Raw genomic sequence first — 27,360 nt, 5'->3', positions numbered from 1 at the left:
ACTTCAAGGGAGGTATATATAATTTGCCAAAATATTTTAGTGCGTCCTCTAGCTAAAAAAAATTCTTTTATTATGTATGAATTTTTGAATTGTGAACTCCTAACTGTCAACAGATGGAGGAAGGCCGGTTCAAATTTTTTTTTTCCTGGGTTCGGCGAACCGTATTTCTTGTACTACTTTGGCCCAAAACGCAAAACATTAGTAAAATTAGAATTTTAGGGTGGGTCAAAGTAAAAGCTGGATTATCAGAGGCAACAGCTTATTACTACTATGTACACCCCCAACCCAACAACCAAACAACCAAAGAGAACGAACGTTGTTGATCCTTTTCGTCTCTCTCTCTCTCTCTCCCTCTCCCTTCCTTTTTCTCTTTCGGAATTCAAATTCGTCTTCTCTCTCTCTCTCTCTCCGAAGTTTTCAATCGTCAATGACAACTGATCTCGAGATCTAGAGAGAGAGAGAGATGATAACACGATCGAATCTGGCGGAACAGCTGAGGGAGTATCAGATTCGATCGAAACACGATTGGGCTTCCGTCTCTTTCTTCGCTTCTACTTCTAATCTGACTTTTTCAAGGTACCAACTCTAATCACCACCCTTTAATTTCATCTCCCGATTGTTTGTAATTATTTTCCCTCAATTTTTGTTGAATTCTATATGTTAGGTTTGTTTGTTTAGGGTTTTATTTTTATGAAAATTTCTGGATTCAATTGGTTCAGTTAGGTTTCTTGTGTACATTGATAGAATTAGGGGTGTTTGTGCACTGGTTTGTTGTGGTTAAAGGTGAACCAAGTATCAATTCCTGAAATTTAGGAAGAACATTTGGAACTGAACCAGAACCAGAACGAAACCATAAAAATCAGTTGGGTTCCAGTTTGATTATACGATTCTAGACTTTAAAATGCATCAATTTATTCATACTATAGAGTTAAACAAAAAATTGATTCTACATATAAAACCATTCTAAAAAATTCACAAGCGTACTTCAAATTTTCATATCGTTCTTCAAACCAACTTTTATAAAATGTACGAAGACATATCAAATTCTTCATATTAGATATTAAATACTACATAAATTCAAATTTTAATTAGCATAAATTACCAATACCCTCTTGAGATTGAGCAATACAATTTTTTTTTTTTGATTGTTTTTGAAAATTACAAATACCCTTGTTAGAATTTGTCATTTAACTTTGTTAATAAAAGAAAACAAAAATACCCTAATTACCCTCCTATACCACAATGAATTACCTACTTACCCTTAAATACTTCATCCCCTGCTCAAGGCCCTTTCCACCCTTCCAATCACTCAAACCACCTCCTTCTCCTGTCCTCTCTGTTACCCCCACCCCTTTCCCACCTCAGTTGCTAGCCTCTACCTTCTATAAAATACAAATATAGATACGTGACACGACACGAATACAATATGGATATATCAACACGGCAATTTTTTAAAAATGCAGGACACGACACGTAGGGGATACACATAAAATATATAATTTTTTATATTTATTATATATCATATATATGAATATATTATTCTAAAACTATAAATAAATGTAATATAATACTAATTTTTATAAATTGATATTATTTTTCGTTTATCATTGTATTCTAAGTTGTTTTGTTTAAACGAATTTCGTGTGTAGGTTTAGCGTCATGACCGGCCAGTAATCATAGATTACTTACGGCCTCTTGTACAAATGAACCTCTTAATATAAAGTACAGGGCTTAGCGGAAATTTGAAACAACGTAGAAATTATCCATTGAGCTGTGCATGTATGAGGAGAACTAATATAATAAGCAAAGTTTTGATTTAAAAGTACATTTGTCACAATTGTACAAAATTCACGTCTTGCAAATATACAACCCCAACTATAAACAAATACAAAACCATTGAAATACACAAAGGGGTTCAACTAGCATGGCTCCTCCTGAGCCTAATCACTTCACTTAGAAGCTCCTCAAAATGGCTGACCCGGATAGACTCGAGGCTTTCTAATTTTGATGTTCAGCTTGCCCACCTACATATTCAGCTTGCCCACCTACATATATATATAAATAAATAGTGAGTTAGAGCCTAGTGAGTAATAACAGAATAAAGAGATTATGTGAATGAAATTTGATGACATGCTCGTCAAAATTCTTATTTCAAATCTTTATATCCAATAAATTTCATAATCGATGTCATTCAATATCAAATATGTGGTACACCCATGAACAATAACATTCTAATAATAGTGAAGCAAAACCAATAGACCACGAAGGGTCAAGCTAATGGACCACGAAGGGCCAAACCAATGGACCATGAAGGGTCAAAATGGACCACGAAGGGCCAACTCTAGAGATCTCTGTGTAATCCAATAGCCTTGGTATTGTTATCCCCAAGCAAGGGCCTACATTCAATGGCCGTGGTATTGTTACCCCCAAGCAAGGGCCTACAACCAATAGCCGTGGTATTGTTACCCCCAGGCATGGGCCTATGTTATATGGATGCCACAAATACATTTCGAAAATGAACTTCATTCATCATTACAAAATAACTTTTCGATAAACCATTCAATCAGTCACATATTGATTCCAAAGCAATAACAATTTTGAAAATAATATTACTTGAACATATCTTTATAAAGTTACTACTCACAGTGGTTTGAGTTGTCACTAAGTCTCGGACGTCCACCTAAACAAAACACATAACAGAAGCACAGTTGAAACACCAATTCATTTTAATTCAATTCTACTAACAGAAGCACAGTTGAAACACCAATTCATTTTAATTCAATTCTACTCGTGTTTCTAACTCATTCTATGATTATATGAGTCCAAATGGTGCCTAAGAATACTTGGAGTGGCATGAGGATGCAAATATGCACTTAAAAGAGTTGGTGAAATTTTGCTGAAAACAGGGTCTCCGTTTGAGCGCAACTTCCTTCGCTCGAGTGGGGTGGTCGCTCGAGCGTAACTCCTGTCGCTCGAGCGGTCTGCAAAAGTACTGGTTATATGAAATTCCCGCTCGACGGTCGCTCGAGCGGAAGACCGAGAAATAGGGTTTTCGCTTGAGCGCCACTTTGGTCACTCGAGCGGCCTTTAAAATTTTATAAATCTTTTGGGAGTTCAATTTTCACGCTCGAGCGGACAGCATGAATTCTGGAATTTCCAGAACAGTGCTTGTGCTTTAAGGTTGATATTCAAAGCCTCAAAACTTGTGTTTTTGGTACAAAAACTTGGAAAATCATTATGTAACATGAAAATACTTCCAATTTGAAACCGTTTGATCGAAATCATGCTTTCAATTGTCCAAGTTCAAGCTTAAATTTTCAAGTTGAAGCCATGCATGTTATGAATTGAGCCTCCTTCATATTAAAACACCACTAAGTGATATGAAATGCATGAATTCATGGATGATCTTCAAGCTCATGCCTCCTAAGCTTCATGCATATATGAATTTCAAGAAATCTTAGCTCAAAAATGAAAGATTACGCATGCATGTGCATAATTCAACTCAAATTCACCATATCCATGGTAATTCATGCTCAATCTACTCAAATTCAAACAAATGATCCCCTAACTCCATGAACTTAGTTTCTACGTGACTTGATTCCAAGAATTGGCTTGAGTTTCATACCTAATGTGTGAGTTCAAGTGTTGGACTAGCTCCATTCACCAAAACTCTAGCAATTCACTTCAATCTCCTCTTTCTCTCTCTAAATGTTGAACTCTCCTTCCTTCTCTCTCAATTCTCAGCCAAGTGTGTGTATACATGAGCTCATAAGCTTATTTAGAGCTATTTATATGGTGTGATTAAGTTAGCCTAATCACATATGATTAAGGTTAACTAGTTAGGCTTAATTCTAGTTAATTCAATCAGTTTATTCCAATTATTTTGATCCAAATAAAATTTCGATTAAAGTTACTATAAAATTCTAAATATTCTAATTAGTCTATTGGGCTAGTCAATTTCAGTTTCTGAAGTCATCTAAGTTCTCAATTTCTGTATCTAAGTTGTCAATTCGAACAGATATTCCATGAAATGACAGATAATCACAAAATTAAGCATGTATTCGCATAAATAAACACACAATCATGCAATTAGACTTAGTAAAATATCATTATACACTAGTTCGGAGGTTGGGGTCGTCACACTTAGCCTACCCCTTCTCCTAACTCAGCCGCCCACACCCACACCCACACCCACACCCACACCCACACCCATACCATACCCATTCTCCTAGCTCTCCTTTCCCCACCCCTACCACACAAAATCAACTCTTCCATGGAACCCTAAAATCAGCCACCCCTTCTCCACAAATTGGATTTGCCATGGAAGCTTAAAATCAAAGAAAAAGAGAGTTATGCCACTTGAACATGGGTATTGCAATTTGAATGGGTTTCGTAGTGGTGTCACAATGGAAGTTGGGAGAGTGATGGTGGATACGGGTCGGTTTCACTGTTGTATATGCACATTTCATTGGGTCTCTTTGTGCATATATATACACTAGTGGGTGTGTCCACCCGATGGGTGTGCTGTTAAATTTGTAAAATATAAATCTTAATTTTGAATTAAAAACATTTAGTGTCTATTGCTCAAGTGGTAAAGGTGTTATTTATCAGACCAATGGTCTTAGATTCGAGTCTGTAACCTTGATATTTAATTTAATTTAATTATTTAATTTTTTATCTTCAATAGAGAAAAAATCCACTTGGCAAAAAGAGAGGAGCTTCAGGACACAACCAAGTGAGTTGTTCACTTTATATATAGACTCTAGTATATATAAATTTAGCTATGGGACAATTACAAACAAACACAAGATTTGAGTCTTGTAACAATAAATCTTGAGTTTTTAATTTTGTCAATTTCAACTCTAATTGTTTGATTTGTCTTCAATTTAAACCATTCGCCTCTTTCCTCAAGTAAAACTGACGAGAAAAGAGTATTTTAGTCCTTAAACTCAATGTAGGTGTACGGAAAATGTCTAAAATACCCTTTTCATTGAGTTTAACGACTAAAATACCCATTTTTCTATTGATTTTACTTAACAAAAATATGCAAATGGTTTAGATTGAAAACAAATCAAAAGTTTAAAGTTTAAATTGACAAAACTAAAAAGGCAAATGCTAACAAGTGCCCCTTAGGCATTGTTTAGTATTGGAAAGTGTGTAAAAAGTGCCTTGAAAATATGTAAAAATATATTAGAAAGTATATTGATTTCAATAAAAGTGCATTGAAGTTGGTGTAAAGTGTATTTTGTTTTACAAATATTTTGTCTTTTACTTGTGCCCAAGGAGCACTTGTTAGCAAGACCCAATTAAACATTCATGTTTATTTTGTTACAAAGCTCAAACCTTTTGTTCTTTTAATTTTCCCTATATGTATATATACTTATATTATAGAGAGGGAAACTAGTAAAAACCAGTTCTTTGAAGAATACTCTCCATATGTTTGATACATTGTTTCACAGAATATGGTCTGTTTTTGGCTATGCCAATAACGTCTCTGGTTTCTCAAAGGCATAATTCTTGTTCTAAAAATTTGAGTTCGTTCTAATCTTGGAATGGACCCCTTTGTGCTTAGTATTGCTTTGTTGCTTGGTATTGCACTTGGTATTTTGGGTTTGTTGTTTTGATTTAATGGTCACTGGCTGAGAATGGTGGTGGTGGGTTTGATCTTATGGTTATAAATGTTATCTTCAAAAACTGTTAGTTGACTAAATGGTTGACTAAGGTCTCGTTTGGTAACATCACTTTTTTAGCCTAAAAGTCAAAAAGTCACTAAAAAAATCAAAAAGACAATAACCTATACCAAAAAGTCAAAAATTTTCTTTTCTCTCTACTTTTTACACATCTATTTGTAAAAAATAAAAAAATTATCCCAAACATGCTAGTTTTTTTTTTACATCATATTTTAGCCAAAAAGCCAAAAAATTTTAAAAAAAAATCATGTTCCCAAACGAAGCCTTACAAAAATGGCTATTTGTTATGCAATTGGAAATCTCAAGGGGCGGGATGTAATTTCTAGGATCACAAGAGAATCTATATTTTAAGCAAACCTTGAGAGTTGTATATGTAATTTGTCATTTCCATAATATAAGAAAGTGTAACAGTCTTTATAAACAGGGAATGATTTTGTTTGGTTCTTTTGAGCCTTAATGTGGGAAGCAAACCGTAATCAACGATTCTAATCAATTGGAATTGGAACATAACAGTGTTTTGAAAATTGCAGAGACCAAACCATATGGTTTGGACTAGTCTAGATTGGTGTTTTGGTACCACCATATTTTTAGACACCCCTAGGCGGAATTTATAATTGCAGTTTTTGATTATAGGTCTTTGAAGTGTGCAAGCATGAAATGAAGGCATAAGAAATTGAGACTTCCAAACCCTAACACAAGTGTTAATTGGTCTTAGAATAATGCATTCTATCAAAGAAATATTTGGCTTGGTTTATGTTATGGGGATCAGGATAAGAAGTTTGTAATTTTTTTTAAAAAATTGTTTTGTTACTCTAGCTGTGGAGTTTATTGGTTTGAAAAATGCCTTGAGAGGAACGGAGCTTGTCTGTCATTTTTATTTTTATTTTTCTTTTTATTATATATATATATATTTTAAGGGGGCTCTCCCCTTTTCTTTATATGGTTCCGCTGACTTTTTGGGTGAGTGTAGATTTGTAGGAAGTTGATGGGTATGTTTGGTTTGGATTTCTAGAGTGATTTTGGAAAAAATTTTCTTAAAAATTGTTTGGTTTGTAAATTTTTCAAAACAATTTTCAAAATCACTCTCTCTCGTACCTATCAATCAATCATTTTTTCTCTCTCCTCTCTCATTCTCAATTACTTTTTCTTTCACACACATCTACTCAATTATAACAAAATAACAAATCATTCCAAACTCCAAAACTCCAAAACTACTTTCAAAATACACAACCAAACAAATCAAAAAATTTTCTGAACTCTCTCCCAAAAACATTTTTAAAAACTACTCTCCCAAAACCAAACCAAACATACCCGATATATTTGTTTTGTATACTTGTGTATAGGGTTGCACCTTTTTTAGGTGTTTGCTTGTATCATTGCACCTCTTGTAAATAAACGATGTGGTTCTATCGCATGTGCGTATGTACAAAGGTTTTTGTATTTGTGCTGAGCCTATTCAAGACTATCATTTGGCGGAAGGTGAAATAAAGGAAAATTGTACAGTTATAACAATGCTCTTAGATGACGCGTGTTTTTCAAATTCCGTATGCTATAACTAACGGATAAATGCATGATATATATGGGTGATAATTTTTAGGGTAAACTATCAATATCTTCTAATAGTTGGACTTAATTTCTATTAAGTTCTATTGAAAATAAGTCCTAATAAAATCGTCGTTCAAAATAAATTTGTGACATTTTTTGCATGTCGCTAAAAATTGACAATTAGTAATTTTTTTGTTATGATTTTTATAAATTGTCGCTAAAATTTACAATTACTGATATTTTTCTGTGACAAATTTTTCGAACAATCGTTGGATGTTGAAAATTAGTGACTTTTTTTTTTGTGGCAATTTTTTTAAACTGTCGCTAAAATTTATAATTAATGACATTTTTTATGACAAAATTTTCAACTGTCCCTGAAAATTAATAATTAGTGACGGTTTTTTAATAGTGTTTGATGAAAAATACCATTAATGATCATAGAACCTATTGGACTATAAATTTACTTATTAGGATCTACACGTAAGTCTTAATTTTTAATATGACATGATAACACAACTTGAATTGTGCACGAAGTAAGCTCATTATGGTTAGCCATTTCCGACATGAACACGAATATGACAGGACAGGACAACGTGAATATTAAACGGGCCAAATTAATATTGAACTTGCATAACACGAAATTGACACAAATAACTTTGTTTAATGAAGAATTAATTAATGTTATTTCCACTGAAGGGTTCCATGAAATTTTGAATCCAATATCTAACTTTGTCAAGCTAATTAAAAAAGTAGGTAAAATAGAATTTTGAGGCTAATATAGTTTGCTTGTTTTTTCAATCGAAGATAATATATTTTTTATCTACTATTTTAGAGTCAATCTAGTAAAAAAAAAAAAGAAGGGCAAATTACAAAAAAAACCTCAGGTTTCGCATGTTTTTTAAATTAAACCTTAGGGTTTCCATTTTGACAAATTAAACCCTAGAGTTTCTTCCATGTTTCAACGTGAACCCTCCATTCATATCCGTTTGATTGAACTAACGGAATCTGGACAAAATTCTCAGATTCAAATACACATGTTCAAATACTTGTATCTTCCTCGTCGTAATTCCGTTTCGTTTCGTTTCGTTTTTGCATCATTGGATTCACTTCATTGCCTAGTTTTCATTCTATCCCTAATATGCCTTGTTCAACCTCATTTGTGTGCCGTTGGAACTCCAAAAGTTGGTCAAAAATAAGATTTCTCTCTTTGGGCAAATTTTTTGATTCAAATACACATGTTCACGTACTTGTATCTCCTTCGTTGTAATTCCATTTTGCCTCATTTGTGCGTCGTTGGATTCACCTCTGTCATGGTTTAGTTTTTGTTCTACTCCTCATAAGCCTTGTTCCACATCTTTTTGCATACGGTTGGAGCACCAAAATTTGGCCAAAAATAAGATTTTTCTTTCTTTGGGCAAAATTTTCATATTCAAATTCACATGTTCAAGCATTTGTATCTCCCTCATTGTAATTCCGTTTCACCTCATTTTTGCATTGTTGGATTCATCTCATGGCTTAGTTTTCATTTCACCCCTCATGTGTCTTATTCCACCTCTTTTTGCATGATGCCAAAGCTTCAAAAGTTGGTCAAAAATAAAATAATTCTCTCTTTTTTTTTTTCTTCTTCCCCCCTTCCCCCCCCCGCCGCCTATCTTTTATCTCCATGCTTCTTCCTTTCTACTTTCTTTCCACTATTATTCTCTTTTTTCCTTTTTCTTCATGGCCCTTCCACCAAGCTCATTGTGACCATCGAACCTCCGATGGTGGCGGTGTCGTCGAGTAAGAATGTATATGACTTACAAGAACGGAAAGAAACATAAGAGTGAGGGAAGGGCCATGAAGGAAGAGGAAAATAGAGACTAATTGTGAAAATGAAGGAGGAAGGAAGAAGTATGGAGATATAAGATAGACGAAGAAAGAAAGAATGAAAAAAAAAAAGAAAGAAGAGAGAAAAATCTTATTTTTGGCCAATTTTCGGAGCTCCGACAACACGCAAAAAGTGGTGGAACAAGGCGTATAAGAGGTGGAATGAGGTTATGAGGTGAATCCAATGACGCAAAAATGAGGTGAAATGGAGTTACGACGAAGGAGATATAAGTGCTTGAATATGTGCGTTTGAATATGAACATTTTGCTCAAAGAGAGAAAAATTTTATTTTTGGCCAACTTTTAGAATTTCAACGGCACGCAAAAAGTGGTGGAACAAGGCGTATGAGGGGTGGAATGAAAACTAGGCAATGAGGTAAATCCAATGACGCAAAAATGAGGTGAAACGGAGTTACGACGAGGGAGATATAAGTGTTTGAACATATAGTTCAATCAAATAGATATGGACGGAAGGTTCACATTGAAATACGGAAGAAATCCAGGGTTTAATTTGTCAAAATTGAAATCTTGGGATTTAATTGAAAAACATGCGAAACCTTGATTTTTTTTTTTTTTTTTTGTAATCCCCCCCCTCCCCAAAAAAAAAAAAAAAAAAAAAAAAAAAAGAAAAGAAAAGGATATAGTTCTTATGAATTAGGGAAATAGAATTGAGGTGAAATCAAATATTGTTATGAATAATTTTATCGAGTAGAGATTAAAAAATTTAATTTTTCATGAACTTGTTATTTTTAACTAAAGGTGAATTTTTTTCACATAACATGTTAACACGACTCAAACCGGATATAGATAAAAAATAATATGACAAGATAAGACAATAATAAATGGGTTGGGTTGGTGTTGAGGTAATTTTAATACGAACACGAAACCGAAATGAGACAAATACAACCCAACACAACATGATATGTGAGATGTGTAAGGCATTTGTGTGTTGACTACAATAGTAGACTTCCCTTAGAAATAAGAGCATGTCAATTACCTGCATTTTGGAGGATTAAATGGATTTGCTCTATGTTAAGTGGATTGATTCGGTACGTGGAATGCGAACATTATATGCCACATGCTTTAAATTGTGGTACGATAGGGGTAGACTTGTGTAGTTTAGATTAAAATTTAAGGTTCTTCTAGGGTAATTGTTTTTAACAATCAGGCATCCAATAAAATATAGGCTTTTATTTATTTCAAATTAATCATATAGAAACCCGTTTCTATGAGTATTATGACCTTTTTTTGATGTTTCATCATGTCAAAAAACTTCACTTATCTTATATTGTAGTTCATTATATTTGATGAAAGGAAATATATTAGAAAAAACTTTTGGGATTGCTTTGGATTGCTAGATTTATAATTTTGGAACGAAAGTGTACATGTTCGCAATTTGCTTTGGTATTAGCATTTTCTGATAACTAGATTTATCACTTAGGCATGAAAGAACTTTAAATGTTTTTAGACATTGGTCATTTCTTTCTGGCAATGTACTTTATCAAATAACTCATTTGAAATTGTTGTTTTTGCGATTCCTTTTTTATTGTTGTTGCTGTTGCTGTTTTTTGTACTTATACGAGGGTAATTCATCTGGAGTCTGGTGTCCATGCATAATTATTTGTTCAGGATTTTAGGGATTCTTTATTTCGTGCATGTATTTTACAAGGAAGAACATCACCTCTGATATCTGTTTGTCCTGTGTTTTGCTTTCTATGGCAGGGTGGACGTTGTGATCTTTGTAATATGGGAACTTGTCATTTTAGCCTTCCTGGTTTTCTCAGCTGTTTCATTGTATTTCGGACATATGAAACTTGCATTTATCTTAGTTTGTGTCACATTGCTTTTGCTTTTATGCATGAAAGTTGTGAAACAAGTAAGACTGGCCCGGAAAAAGAAACGAAGGATGCTTCTTCCATTGTCAATGTAATGTGCTAACGAAGTTGAATACATTTTTTTATTCCCAAGTGATACCAGCTTTGTTCTTTAGATTGTATGAATTCTTGATCTGGACCATTGCTCATGGTTCATCTTTTTTTCTCTTCCTCTCTCTCTCTCTTTTCTTTTTTGGATATATGTAAAAGCAAGCTGACTGAAGAATATAATTGATTTGGTTACTTCAATACAAAATGATCCAACTAGTGTTACTTCATTTTTCTACTTTTGTAAGATGCGTTCCTCATCATTGAAACATATTGTGATGTTTTGGCTTGAATGAAGCTAGCAAGTTTTTGGGTTGGTTTCCTTTTTAGTATGTTCTCATTTCAGATTTCAGATTAAAGTGAATGAGCAATCTTTCATCCTTGGCACTTGCACTGGAAATGCTGCTTGTGTCGGTCTACATGGTTCTAGGAATGCTGAATTCTTTCAATATCAATGGGGGAGTGAGTGAGTGCAGTCATTTTGTGGTTTGCTACTTCAGAACACAGCTATAATGATATTAGATACATGGGGGTACGATCTCTCTTGAAGATTGGGTCAATGCAGATATGGTTAGTTGATGGGTTGGAATCATCACACCCTTGCTTTTGTGCAATCACACCCTCTTCTAGGCTGCAGTTCTACCATGGTGAAGGCCCTGAGGTCAGGTTCAAGTATATTTCATCACTTGGTTAGAGCTCATCTATTTTGCTCCATTTAGTTTCTAGAGTCATTGGAATTCTTGTTGGTAAATGGTTGGCAGCGGTTGTTGATTTCTGAGGGTGGTTGCCGAAAAATTGTCATTGGTGGGCGGTGATTGTAATAGTGTCTGGTGGTTGGAGCGGAGGCTAATGATATTTTAGTTGATTGTTAATTAACTAAAACATAATAACATATAACTTTGAAATCACATTGGTCTTTAGTTGTACTATCATGAAATGAAAATAGGATTAAATTGGATTGTAATAAATCTAGTTAAGATTTCAACTCAATGTTGCATTCTTGAGCCAAAATGACTACAGCAAATTAAAGTTTATATACAAAAGTTTAGGGACAAAATCATATTTTAGGGATGAAATATTTTAGTTGTCAAAAGTGATTATATTTTCAATTATGAAATTGGACATTTAGTAATAAATTACTATTTTTTTGGAGCAAAAATTTTGTCTAAAAAAGTAAATCCTTTGGCATGAAGTTGTTTGGTCTCTAAAATACACTCATTAGTGATTTTTTAAAGTTGTCACTAAAGGTAATTTGTTTTTTTGACATTTTGGGACAATTTTGTAGTGGCAACTCCTATGACAATAGGAGTTTCTTCTAATATTTTTTGCAACAAATTTTTTACTTTAAAAAATAAAAAAAATTAATTCCTAAAACTCTTATATGTTGTAGTCAATCTTAGCTCCGCCATCAATTATATATATACAATATACAACTATATTTTCATACGAAGAATGTTCATGTAATGTGATTTGATATGCAACACAACACTCCTAAAACTTAATGATTATTATTATTATTATGAGTTGGATTTATCTCAATTTTAAATTTGAACTTGAAGTATTTGTGGGTCTTATCACAGAAGGTAGTAATTCAACCATTAGGCCACTTAGACGGTCACCTAAGGCCCACTAGTAAATTTTATAATTCTTTTATTATCTAGATCCTCAACTTTTCAAAAACTTAGTTAGACTAGTTAGATAAGGCTTCGTTATAATGTTTAGTACAAGACTTTTAAAAATCGTGGGCTGTTATTGACCACATGTATCGTTTGGATAATTTTAATTATTTATTTTATACATCATTTATGAAAAAAATTAGATCAATGTAAAATTTCATTTTATTATGTTAGTCTTCACAAAAAAATAAAAATAAAAATAATAATAATAATAGATAGTCTATTTAAAAAAATTTACTTGTTTATAAAATTTGCGAGAAATCCAATGCTATTATTAATATGGAAAATGTCTCATAACTCAAATTTTGTGGCTCAAAAGTGGCTCAAATGGCCAAAACGACGTCGTTTTAACCATTTTTATGTTGTTTTGTACTCAAAACGACGTCGTTTTGGCTATTTGAGCCACTTTTGAGTAACAAAATTTGAGCTACGTAGCATTGTCGTATTAATATTATGTCTTTTAAGTTCTTTACAAAAGTTTCTTTGCAGCATTTGTCGTATGGGCTTTAGAATAGTTTTCAATATGCATAATGCTTGTACCTTTAGAGTGATTCATGAAATCTTTTGACCAAGGTTATCTCAAATGTGGGCCGAGGACTGATTGGTAGTGGTCTAATAATTAAGAAACAAAATGTATGGCGTCGGCAACAATTTTAAAGTATTTAATAATGAATGTGCTTTGCCTGGTTCATGTTTGTAGTGATCTCACATCAGCAAACTAAAGTTTCCTTTTAGGTGAGTCCCAACAATGCACATATTTTGATTCGTATAACATAATGGAATTTACTAATTCAAATAGAGTTATTATAAATTTTAAACATAAATTTTCTATTGTAAGATCAAACGCTCACTGCATGAAAAACTATAACTAATATTGACCCAAATCGAGACACATATTTAAAATAATCATATTTCATATATCTATTACTCAAACACCTAAAAGAAATATGTAAATAAATTCATTTTTTGAGGCAACTCACACCGGCTACCAAACATGATGTCACCTACCATCAGGAGGTAATTATTTGGGAACTATCATATGAAATAATGTGATACCCTAATTTAATGATATAACGAAAATTTTGTAAGTAAGATAATATTTACATATCATTGTTAAGTAATTACGAGATTAAAATGATTTACGATATAATTTATGTTATGATTTTTTATTTGTTAGGTACTTAGTGACAAGAATCATAAAAACTAAAGTACTCTAAAAATATATTTTGAAAAGTATTCGAAAAACAAAATATATGATGTGGGTGAAATAAAAAGAAAAATAATTCATCTCTTAATTTAGTTTTTTTATTTTCACTCTCAATGATGTGAAATTAAAAAAACTAAAGATAAAGGGGAGAAGTATGCTTTACGTAGATTTTAACACATAGGCCCGTTTGTTTTCAGAGATTGAATGGAAGTGATTCATAGTGAAAGGATTGATAGTGAGGAATGGTTAAATTATTTTTATATAAAATAATAAAACAAATAAAAAAATATAAAAAATTAAACATTAATATTTTAAAAAAATTCCCAATATATAAAAATAAAAAAATTTCTAATCCCCTCACTATTTTTCTAATACCATCTCTATCTCCTCCTTACCAATCCCCCTTCCAAGAGGACTACTAATACCAAGGGATTAATAGTAAGGGATTAATAGTCCCCTCCCCATCTCTCAAAACAAACACCCCATTAATAATACTAAGGGATTAATAATCTTAATCCCCTCCCTATAACCCCAAACAAACGGGGCCATACGGTATTAATTGAGGGATTTGGAAAGAGTTTTAAAAAAGAAAAAAAAGAAAAAAAAAAATGAAATATAAATAAAATATATTTAAATTTTATTTAATTTTATACATATTTTTCTTTTTACTTTTTAATTTTTTTAAATTTTTTTTCAACAAGGTACGCATGGAGATTCACAGAAATACACTATTTCTCAATTTTCAATCAAGACTTGACTTGACTGTTGTATAAATTGTATATTTAAATAAAAATCAATAGATTCATATTTAGGGGTTGTTTGGAATGAGCTAAATAAGTACACTTTTTTGCCTTTTACAAAAAGATGTGCAGAAAAGTAGAGAGGTGATGTGATGGAAAAAAGATAAAAAGATAAAAAATAGATTATTTTAAGGATGCCAAACTTGGCCGGCCTTAATTAAAATTACAGAACAAAATCATGGGACTATATCATACTAGAAATAATAATTTGATGAACAAAAATATATGGATATATTACACTGGCACTTTCAGAGATTTCTGTTTAAAACAAATCCCTCTTCACGTTTGAAAAATTACATTCCTCTTCCTGAGGTTTGTAATCTCATTACAAATTGCCTCATGAATTACTGATTTCATGTCCTAAAATTTTCTAAATGACTATTTTGCCATTTTTCCTATCATTTTTTCTTCCTATCATGATGATTAAATTTTACAAATTTCTATCATTAAATTCTACCTGAACATATTCTTATTGAGTGATGATATATAAATATAAATTTTATATAAAATTTTCAAACACAATGATATAATTTAATGGTAAACTTGTACTTTAAAACAAAACACTTAAAAACATGATTTATATTTACAGCATCAATATCACAACATTTTAAGATATTTTTTGTATAAATTTTTATATATGAAAAGAATTTTTTCATTTTTATTTCCACCATTATTTTTCCTTCTTGTCTATTCACCTACATTTATTACTATTACCAAATACCGTCATTCACATTTATTACAATATTATTGATTTTTTGTATTTTTTTTTTGGTATTTGGTGAATTAAAAAAAAAATCACAAAATATTATACTTCTTAAGTAGATCTAGATTAAGGGCTGGTTTGGCATAGCTTAAAAAAGACAAAAAGTCAAAAAGTTACTCAAAAAGTTAAAAAGTTATCACTATTTAAAAAAAATTAAAAAATTAATTTCTAAACAAAAATACAACTTTGATATCATCTATGTGCAGCTGCTGTGCTGACAAAAATGAAATAATTGGGTGTAATTTTAGATGGTTGTTGTTCGGCCCGTGGGGACCATCACGGGTCCCGTTTTAATAATCTGAACCGTTCAATGTGTAGAACTCGTTGAGTACTATATGTTTGTAAAAAATTACATTGATTGGATATCGATAACTGCATGATCAAATCATTTATGTACAATAAATGGATGGTGTTATAATTAACGATTGAAAAAAAAAAAATCTGATTTGATAGCTATCGATATCCAATCAACGTGATTTTCTATAAACATATAGTACTCGACGAGTTCTACACATTGAACGGTTCAGATTATTAAAATGGGACTAGTGATGACCCCACGGGCAGAACAAAACCGTCCAGTGCAATGCCCAAAAAGTAGCCAATAATTTCTTACTCCCATTTCACTTGTGCAGATTGTACAGCTGTGGCCCACACCTCTCCAATCTTCTCCTATACACTTCTTTAATACATATTTTTTCATAAAAAGTCAAAAAGTTAACCAAACATCTATATTTTTTTCCTCAACTTTTTAGTCCAAAAAGACAAAAAGTACACTTATTTAGGACACCCCAAACAACAAGTGCTTCTTAAAAATAAAAAAATTATTTAAATATAAAAAAAATTCAATAAAAATAAAAGAATAGAAAAATTTAAAAGAATCGTTTTTTTTTTTTGTTATTTTTCTTGAAATAGCATAAACAAAATATCAATATTATTTTATTATTTTATATGTACAAAGACTAAAGGACAAATATGTCATTTTAATCTGACAGGGGACAGTGTAATTTTTCAAACGTGAGAGAGAAATTCGTATTAAACAGAAACCTCATGGGGTGTCAGTGTAATTTACCCAAGATATATTTAACAAAACAAAATACTCCCTCCGTCCCAAAATATTAGTCCCTTATTCCATTTTTTGTTATCTCAAAATATTAGTCCCTTTTCAAAAATCAAGAAATAAGTATGAATTTTCTATTTTGCCATTCTTTCAAATTCATTGATAACACAAAAAGTACAATTATGACAATTTATATTTTCAAAAAAATGTACTATCAAAGGGTAATTTTGAAAATTAATATTTTTAAAATGTAATAATTGTACTATTAAAAAAAGTTGAATTTCCTAAAAGGGGCTATTATTTTGGGATGAAGGGTGTACTAGAAAAAGAAAAAGAAACAAACTGAAACCTGTGTGATGCCACAATCTTTTTAAAACAGATTTGCCGCCTCACCGTGGGTGCTGGAGGTATGTCGCCGTCTATCTCCCAAGATATGACGGTTTAGAACCTGCTAAGTCAGACGCACCTTATGGTAAACTCCGCTGAACTGACAATGACAGTACTTGTGAACCCCCGTAGTTTTGAAACATTAATATTTTAGTGAGTGGTATTGATGGTTTATTATAATAGTTTAGTGGTGAGATTTTTAGATGGTAATCTAATTTAATCATTTATTTGTATTTATTTTATCTCTTTTATATCTACACTATTTAAAGATGAATTTGTACACGAAAAAAATAACAAATTCTCTCAAATCACATACCACATGGCAAGCTACATGGTTTTGAGCTACCACATGGCTAGCCATGTGTTTTAGGTGGTTTGGAATTCTATAAATATCCCCTCATTTTGTTGTTTTGAAGAGGAGAGTTGTACATTTTGTCAAATTTTAATTTGCCATTTTTGGAGATTTATGGAGCAATTTCGGATGATTAAAGTGAAGGTGACGGAGATAATTATTTTGAGGTAATTCATGTAGCATATAATATATAATATGCTTAATTTAAATCTCTTTACGAAGAGTTCTACTTTAATAATTCCTAACTTGTAATCCTCTTTGTTAGGTTTTATTATTGGCAATCCCGTTTGACAAGGATTTCTTTAAGAAATTGGATTTCTTCCAAAACTAGGATTACTTTTAGATTTTCTATAAATAGTTGGTTTTCTCCCAAAACTATTTAATTCCTCTAGATCTTCTTTTTGGTTCTTAAGGTTTATATCTGGAGATATTTTGCTAGTTTTCTTTGATGTTTTATTGAGTATTCAACTCATGGTTTAAAGAGAGTACATCAAAGGTTTTGCTTGTTATACACAAGAGAGAGAGAGAGTTGTTCTTCGGTGGATTCTGAAGAATTCGAGCCTGAAACTTCAGTGGATTCTGGAGTGGCTCATCGTAAAGACAATTCCGAGGTGAAGACGGGGTTGGAAGAGGCACATAGAGGTTGGTTCAATTAGGCGTGGATTCGCTAGGTAATTGAGAGTATACCTGTGTAATTCCTTTAAATCTTCTTAGTGGATTATTTTGTGGCAGTTGCCCGTGGTTTTTTAATCACAGTTGGAGGTATCCAATTGTGGTTTTTCCACGTTAAAATCGTTGTGTTGATTTGTCTTGATTGTTTGATTGGGATTGTTATATACTGCTTAAAATTGTTACATAATCACAAATCAATATCTAGGAGATTTCTAGATTTTTCAATTGGTATCAGAGCATGTCGTTCTATTTTTTTTAAAAAAAATTCTTTTAGAGCGAGATCTTGTTTGATTTGTGATAATGGATTCACTTCGTGAGAGAAATTCTATGGTTCGACCACCCCTACTTGATGAATCCTCGGAGAGTGATCATGAAGAGCTTGAGCAAGCTTATGAAAAGTTGTATAAGGAGTCTCTTAACTTATTCAAAATGAATGACAAACTCACAAAGAAACTCAAAGCATGTGAAAGTGAGTATGTTAAACTTAAGGAGGAGATTTCCGAGGCCAGGATTAATGCTATCAAGGTAGCTAATGATCGACAAGTTCTTTGTGCAAAACTGTTGACTTGTGAGACAGAGAGGAATGAGCTACTGCAAATCCATGCCATGTATGAAGAAAAGATTGAATCTCTCGAGATGTCACAAGTTGCTTTGGAAGAACTAATGATCAAGAAAGAGGAAGAACTCAAGTGTGCCATGGTTACCGTTGGTCTTTGGAACAAAGGATCAAAGACTTTGGACAATATCATTGGGTCTCAACAAATCTATTCTGACAAGAGTGGCATTGGCTTTTGTGGTAAGAAAGAGCAAAAACAGAGTGCTTCCACATCTCATGATACAAGAACTCAAGGAAAGGGGGAACAAAAATTTCAACATAAGGATGGACTTCTCAAACTTCCTAGAGTTGGTAAGGTAAAAGAAAAGAAGGTATACCCTGGACACCCTGTTTTTATTTGTCATCATTGTGGTATGTATGGTCATATTCACCCTTACTGTTATAAGTTGCATGGGAGAGTGTCTCAAAAGGGTAGAAATTCGAATACTTTTTGGGTTAGGAAACAACCTTACATGCCCAGGCAGAATTCCAAGATTCATGAGGGTGTTCACAATGCCACGACATTTACCAAGACCGCTAGACCTAATTTTGTTAAGATCAAAAAGATTTGGGTGAGAAAACTTGACTTGTGTTAATTTTTTTTTATTTGGTTTAGTTTTTGGGTTTATGTGTGTTTTTTTTGAGAAAAAAAAAAATGTGTGCATGTTCGGTTTTTGTCTTGCTTTATTTAAGGAAAAAAAAATCCTAAAAAGATTTTCTTAGTATGGTTTTGCAAGCTTGAAATTTTTGAGTGGTCCTTGGTGCATATTGGAATTGATGAGAATATCTATTACATGTGAATATGTTTGTGCAATCTGTGGTCATTACTCATGTTGGAGTGTGTGTTCTTTGATTAGTATGTCTCATTCTGTACACACTATTGGATTAGCAAATTTTGGAGTCTTTCGCCTTAGTGATTATTTTTTTTTGAACTTCTGGCATTGTATCTTTTGCTTTTCTAGAGGAATTGACCTATACTAGCATATCTTGGGTGATGTTGAGTCTCTTAACCACCTACCATCTTTTTGCATCTCCATGGCTTTCCCCTTAATTCTTTGCAGTCTAGCCATGAGGAAAAGGCTACCTCAGAGTCACCAACCAGGTCATCTTTATTATATCCATGCTTCTCTGGTTCGGTTTCCATACTCTTGAGCGTGTCAGCCGCCAATGATTGTGCAAAAGAAAAAGAAAAAGAAAAAGAAAAAAATATGCAAAAGAAAGAAAAAAATGTGCAAAAGTAAGAAAAAGTGTGTGAAAAAAAAAAAGATTCATTGATTGAGGGGGAGCCTCCGCCTTTACTCACTAAATACCCCTTGATTCCTAGTGGTTTGACTTTCCTTAGTTGTGCTTAGATTCTCTTGTCGGAGGTCCAGCTTTCATATCACTATTAGGATTGAATCTAGTGTTTGTCGAACTCCAAGAGTCACACACACACTTTTCTCATGGAATCTATGCTGTTCACATAATGCATCACTTTCTTTCATGTGGAATCTTCTATAGATTGTGCACATTGTGTTTTCTTGTAATGGTGCTTCTTGGATAGTCTTGTATGTTTTAAGGTACTAATCTGAAATTTTTGGATTGCTCCACCATGTTATTTTTGTCGTTTTCTTCTTGTTCATTGTTTTCAGTGTTTGTGGTTGCTTTTAGTGAGGGGGAGTTTGGTTCATCTTGACTTGGGTTAGTTTATGATCTTACTTTTGTTGTTGGTTTATGATCTTGCTTTTGTTGTTTGAGAGTTGTTTTTCATGAGTCTTAGTTTTCATCGATTCATGTTGTCCATCTCATGTTTCAAGTTAATCGTGTCATATGTCTATTACTTTTTCTTATACTCTTGTGGGACTAATAGTTGTTTTGGAGATTGTGGCACTAATAGCTGTTTTGTAGATCATGACCTTGAGAAAGAAGTTTGTTTTTGTTGGCTGTAATGGGTTGGGGTGATTAGGATTTTATTTGTCAGGTGTGTTTTGTCACGGCATTGCCAAAGGGGGAGATTGTTAGGTTTTATTATTGGCAATCCCGTTTGACAAGGATTTCTTTAAGAAATTGGATTTCTTCCAAAACTAGGATTACTTTTAGATTTTCTATAAATAGTTGGTTTTCTCCCAAAACTATTTAATTCCTCCAGATATTCTTTTTGGTTCTTAAGGTTTATATCTGGGGATATTTTGCTAGTTTTCTTTGATGTTTTATTGAGTATTCAACTCATGGTTTAAAGAGAGTACATCAAAGGTTTTGTTTGTTATACACAAGAGAGAGAGAGTTGTTCTTCGGTGGATTCTGAAGAATTCGAGCCTGAAACTTCAGTGGATTCTGGAGTGGCTCATCGTAAAGACAATTCTGAGGTGAAGACGGGGTTGGAAGAGGCACATAGAGGTTGGTTCAATTAGGCGTGGATTCACTAGGTAATTGAGAGTATACCTGTGTAATTCCTTTAAATCTTCTTAGTGGATTGTTTTGTGGCAGTTGCCCGTGGTTTTTTAATCACAGTTGGAGGTATCCAATTGTGGTTTTTCCACGTTAAAATCGTTGTGTTGATTTGTCTTGATTGTTTGATTGGGATTGTTATATACTGCTTAAAATTGTTACATAATCACAAATCAATATCTAGGGGATTTCTAGATTTTTCACTCTTGACTATTATGATCATTGTCATTGATAAATCCAGTGAAATTATTTGTTGTTGATTTGTTGATTATTCTAGTCATTTGGTAAAATTCCATGAAGATATTATGTGTTAAAAATGGTGATTTGTCTGATTGAATTACTTGAAAATGCTCCCGTACATGAATCGAGTGGACCCTGTCAATAATCTTGTATCAATAACCCGGATAAGCGGTTGTGGTTGGGTGAGGTGGGTGAGGCCGATCACTGGTCATGCATTAAATAGGACTAGGTATTTGGTCCTGAATAAATTATCATATGTTGAGTTGATCTATTTATACAATTTGGTAAATTACTTGTTATATCAAATCGTTGTACAATGTGGTAAATTGTTGAATCCCTTGTTGTATTTAAGACATGGTCTTATAATTATTATATATCTAAGCATATATTTTGTATTACTTATTTCTTATTTTCTTGTTGATTCATGTAGACCTTGTGTTAATATCTTATTAAGATTTGTCAAAAAGGTAGCTTTACTATCTAAGGTGGTTAGACTTTGAAGAGAGGCTATATTGACTCTTTTGACCTTCTTGAGATCTTAGTTGGTTATTAACTAAATGACTCATTAGTGGCGTTTCCTACTATTATAATCTTAGATAAACCCTGTATTTATTTGTTAATATATTCTCTGACGTTCTCGATTTTTGGGGCGTTACAGAATGGTATCAAAATGGGGATTAGATTTTAAATGAAGTTTGTCGGGTAGTTAATATTCGAGGTTAAAAAAAAAAAAATCGTTGTCTATATCAGAGTGCGCAGTGGAATTGTGTTATATAAGGATTTAGTCATTATTAAATTTTGGAGTACTAAGAATTAAAATTTCAGGGACAAAATTAATTTAAGGGGGATAGATTGTGAAACCCCGTATTTTTTAGATATTAATATTTTAGTGAGTGATATTGGTGGTTTATTATAATAGTTTAGTGGTGAGATTTTTAGATGGTAATCTAATTTAAATCATTTATTTGTAGTTATGTTTATATATATATATATATATATATTATATCTACACTATTTAAAGATAAATTTGTACACAAAGAAAATAAAAAATTCCCTCAAATCACATACCACATGACAAGCTACATGGTTTTGAGATACCACATGGCAAACCACATATTTTTTTGAAAATACCACATGGCTAGCCATGTGTTTTAGGTGGTTTGAAATTCTATAAATATCCCCTTATTTTGTTGCTTTGAAGAGGAGAGTTGTAGAATTTGTCAAATTTTAATCCACCATTTTTGGAGATTTATGGAGTAATTTCGGATGATTAAAGTAACGGTGATGGTGATGGAGATAATTATTTTGAGGTAATTCGGGTTGTATACAATATGCTTCATTTAAATCTCTTTACAAAGAGTTCTATTTTAATAATTCCCAACTTATAATCCTCTTGATTATTGTGATCATTGATAGATCCTGTGAAATTATTTGTTGTTGATTCGTTGATTATTCTAGTCATTTGGTAAAATTCCATGAAGATATTATGTGTTAAAAATGGTGATTTGTCTGATTGAATTACGTGAAAATGCTCCCATATATGGATCAAGTGGACCCTACCAATAATCTTGTATCAATAGCCTGGATAAGCGGTTGTATTTGGGTGAGGTGGGTGAGGCCGGTCACTGGTCATGTACTGAGTAAGACTGGATATTTGGTTCTGGATAAATTATCATATGTTGAGTTGATCTGTTCGTATAATTTGGTAAATTGCTTATTATATCAAATCGTTATACAATTTAGTAAATTGTTGAAGATTTTATAATTATTATATATCTAAGCATATCTTTTGTATTACTTATTTCTTATTTTCTCATTGACTCATGCAAACCTTATGTTAATATCTTGTAAAGATCTGTCAAAAGGGTAGCTTTGTTATCCAAGGTGGTTGGACTTTGAATTTAGGCTATATTGACTCCTCCAATCTTCCTGGAATTTTACTTGGTTATTTACCAAATGACTCATTAGTGATGTTTCCTACTCTTGTAACCTTAGATATACCCTCTATTTATTTGTAATATATTCTCTGAAATTTTCTCGATTTTTGGGGTGTTACGGCACTCTCTCACACAGGAAGAATATATTATGGTAGACTAACTATCACTTGAGAGCAAAGATTTTCTATGTGACAAACAAAGAGGGAGGTCTCTTTTTATACACAAAGGAAAGACAAGAGGAGCCTTCCAGCAGTAAATGCAGAATTCAATTCTGTAAAACTGCCCAACTAACGAAGCAAAACTGATCGAAAATAAGTGTGTAAGTTACACACTTTATATACACATGTGTGTATATTTGCAGACTAAACAGACTTATGCAGCCACCAAATAGACCTAATCCAAAAAAAAGATTAGGTTGATGGGTCACCAATCCGGCCCAGCTCAAACCTAACCCATTCCCACAAGCCTCAAGCCTCAAGTCTCAAGTCCCAAGTCCTACGATCCACGACTGACGGCCCACTAACCCGGACTTGGCTCGGGGCAGGCTGGCAGCTCGTGCGCACGCGCGTGTGGCAATTTTTGTATAACTAACTTGGATCATAGTTTTGGCTCAAGCCCATCCTTGAAGCATCCACACCTCCTTTCCTTCGAAAAATTTGGATGCCCCAAAGGGCTCATGCCCTTATCAAAAACTTGGGATTTAAATACCCATCAATGCTTTCCTTTACAATCAATGTGTGATAAGTGGCTATACACTATTCCCAATACCTCATTTATGAGACCAACTTTATAAGACAATTTCTCATTCAATTCTCAATGATTTTTGGTCATTCTTTTTGTGATGTAAAGATCTTGTTACAAAGAATCTAAACTCATTTGATCCCACCTCAACAGGTGGTTGGGACCTATTTTAATTTTACATTAAAGTCACCATAAAACCATTTTTTCAAACAATCCCCACATGAATAAAAGTTAACCGAATAAAGAAAAATGGACAACATTTAACAACAAAGACTCGGAGAGAGAGCACACAGACTAACCTTGCATCAGAAAAGATAGTTGGTGGCCTTAAACTTTTCGTAGTGAAAGCTTATCAGATTTACTAGCCGACAAAAGAACGTGATATCTTAAACTAGTCTGTCGTTTGTGTAAATCGAGATAGTAGACCTTACACAGGAGTTAGTCTAACCATTGTTCTTGTTCTTATTGGTGTGTTCGGTTTGGCCCTGGAACACTAGCCTGGTTCAGTGAGTGTTTTTAAAGAATTCGGCCTTGTCAATTCTTAAAGAAGCGGTGCCACTTCGCATTCACATAGGTGATCTACATAAGGTATCTTACTATACCACGGTTGACTATTTATATCACTTAGGTGTTACATGCCCGGGGGTACCCGGGCGCGTTAAATAGTTCAGACTCCCGAGATCTCTTTGATCTAGCCTCACGAGTGCAATGTGAAACATAGATGAGAGTCTAGATTTGGAAACTTTTATTGAAAATCCATTTTATTGTAATTTTGTCAAAAATAGATTGCGTCATTAGATCTCAGAGTCGCCACCTAATATTTTTGGGAAATTAGGAAACCCATGACTCGTGCCAAGGCCATTGTTCGTCATAACCAAAGTTGTCTCGGTTCAGAACCTTAGGTATGAGAGAGGAAGGTCATTAATTGAGCACCCCCACTCATCCGATCAAAAGATCGGCCTTGACTAAACCATGATATGAATTTTATTTATTTTATATGTTCATATTTCGATTATTTAATAAATCTTAAAAATTACTATGTGAAGCATATAAGTATAGACTATGTCATTTATTTTGGAATAATTTGATTTCATGTAGTTTTGAAAGAGTTTTGGAGATGTACAACCCAAATAAATTGAGTTTACAAATATGAAAATCAACACTATTCCAAATTAAGCGACACATCCTCCATCCACTGGCATTCATACAGTTATATCAAGTAAGGAAGTAGCCACATGGTAGGATGCTTAAATATAATAAGAAAAATGCACACAAACGGGATGCTAAAGCATAAAAACTTACATATTTACCGACGTCCCTCGAACAGCTACAAAACAAAGTTAGTAAAACATGCATAATCTTATATACAAAATCCTAATGCGATTCACTCATGAGATGCAACTAAAGATTTGGCTTCTAAGATATGACATGTGAATCATCTCAAGAACATGAGGTAGCACACATAATCACATAGGAATTGATTAAATCCACAAATGCAAACTTAGCCGAATCAAGATACATAAAACATAGATGCAAAGCATGGATATAACGACAAAAAATAAAAATAAAAATAAAAAAAACATGATGCATATTTACAAATAAGGAAAGCAAGTAAAAGAACGGGATAGAAAGAAGTGGGCGGGAAATTATTACAACACTTTGAATAAATTGTTACAAACCAAATTAGAGGGGAGGGAGAGAATATTACAACAAAATAAAAATCTCACAATACACTCAAAATAAAATAAAAATAAAATAAAAAAAAGGTTTCATGTTCCTTGGAAATCACCAGAAGTTGGTTAATAGCGGAAGGCAATGCTGTCTTGTCCAAAAGAAGCTAACCGGCCAGCTGACCAACTAAGCCTACCAAAACCTGTCTTATTGCGAAACCAAGAAAAGGAACAAACAAGAAATATGTAGGTGGCTCAACTAACCACTATCGGTTAGATTTAAAATAAGAAAACAATTATAAAATTAAAAAAATGCAAACTTACAACAAAACTAACATGAACTTAAAACAAGAAAACAAATATGAGATAGAACATGCAAGACTACAACATAATTACTATGAAACTAAAACAAGAAACAAATATAAGATAGAACATGCAAGATTACAACAAAACTAATATGAGACAAATACAAGAAAAATATAAGCTAGGAAATGTAAGATTACACCATAATTACTATGAAACTAAAACAAGAAAACAAATATAAGATAGAACATGCAAGATTACAACAAAACTAACATGAACCTAAAAGAACATGCAAAATTATTACAAAACTAATAAGAGACTTAATATAAGAAGAATATAAGCTAGGAAATGCAAGATCACAACATAATTACTATGAAACTAAATCAAGAAAGCAAATATAAGATAGAACATGCAAGATTACAATATGAACTTAAAACAAGAAAGCAAATATGAGGTAGAACATACAAGATTACAACAAAACTAATATGAAATTAAAGCAAGTGAATAAATACAAATAAATAAATAAACAATTATGAGCTAAACAAATCACTTAGATTACAATAACATACTATGAAATATAAAGTAAGAAAATAAATATGAGATAAACAAACTACTTGGATTATAACAAAACACTATGAAATAAGACACAAGAAAATAAATATAAGATAGAAAATATAGAAAATGAAAGACTAGAAATTCACCTTTCAAAGAAAGATTGAACTTCTTGATTTCCAAACTTCCTCTTGATCACCCTCAAGTTGTGGAGTATGTTGTTGAAATCTTAGCAAGAAAGTTCAAGTTTTAGCTTTGGTGAAGTTTTGGGTGGTAACAAAATAAACTCTTTATTTGATCAAAGTTTAGACCTCTCTCTAAAATATTTTCACTCAATTGGAATAAAATAAACTCTTTCTTTGATCAAAGTTTAGACCCCTCTCTCATCAAAAATTTTTCATAACCTCTCATAGTTTTAATGGTCTTCTATATATAGGCCAAAAACCAAGACCCTTTCATGTTCTGAAGAGCCAATTTTGAAAGGCTAATTTTGAAGGGCCGATTTTGAAGAGCCAAATCCTATTTATGTTTTGAAAGGCCAATTGTGAATAGTCAAAATCCATCCATTTGTTTGAAAGGCCAATTGTGAATAGTCAAAATCCATTTAGTTTTTTTTGAAAAGCCAATTGTGAATAGTCAAAATCCATTTAGTTTTTTGAAAGGCTAATTGTGAATAGTCAAAAGTCATTTAGTTTTTTTTGAAAGGCGAATTGTGAATAGTCAAAATCCATTTAGTTTTTTGAAAGCCCTATTGTTTCAAACTGCTAAATTTCCTGGGCAAGAGAGAAGAAAAATAATAATACTAAATAAATAAATAAATAAATAATAATAAAAAAATAACAATAATAATAAAAAATAAAAATAAAAATAAAAATAAAAATAAAAATAAAAATAAAAATAAAAATAAAAATAAAAATAAAAATAAAAATAAAAATAAAAATAAAAATAAAAATAAAAAC

At 32.4% G+C, this 27,360-nt stretch overlaps 1 long non-coding RNA gene and 1 other non-coding gene across 2 annotated transcripts; one reads left to right on the top strand and one right to left on the bottom strand.

Moving 5' to 3' along the window:
• The first annotated feature begins 209 nt into the window (after positions 1 to 209).
• On the top strand, positions 210 to 11,017 carry LOC114267869 (uncharacterized). Its single transcript, XR_014331998.1, has 3 exons — positions 210 to 576; positions 4,688 to 4,735; positions 10,823 to 11,017. It is a non-coding gene; the product is annotated as an uncharacterized LOC114267869 (transcript).
• Positions 11,018 to 25,416: 14,399 nt separating this feature from the next.
• On the bottom strand, positions 25,417 to 26,789 carry LOC145792241 (uncharacterized). Its single transcript, XR_014331626.1, has 2 exons — positions 26,551 to 26,789; positions 25,417 to 25,749 (listed from the first exon to the last, which is right to left on the bottom strand). It is a non-coding gene; the product is annotated as an uncharacterized LOC145792241 (long non-coding RNA).
• Positions 26,790 to 27,360: the final 571 nt, after the last annotated feature.

This window comes from Camellia sinensis, chromosome 6 (assembly GCF_055761805.1).
Source record: "Camellia sinensis isolate YWXY chromosome 6, ASM5576180v1, whole genome shotgun sequence".
NCBI lineage: Eukaryota > Viridiplantae > Streptophyta > Magnoliopsida > Ericales > Theaceae > Camellia > Camellia sinensis.
Note: the sequence above shows the minus strand (reverse complement) of the source record. Positions and strands in the feature narration are given on the sequence as shown.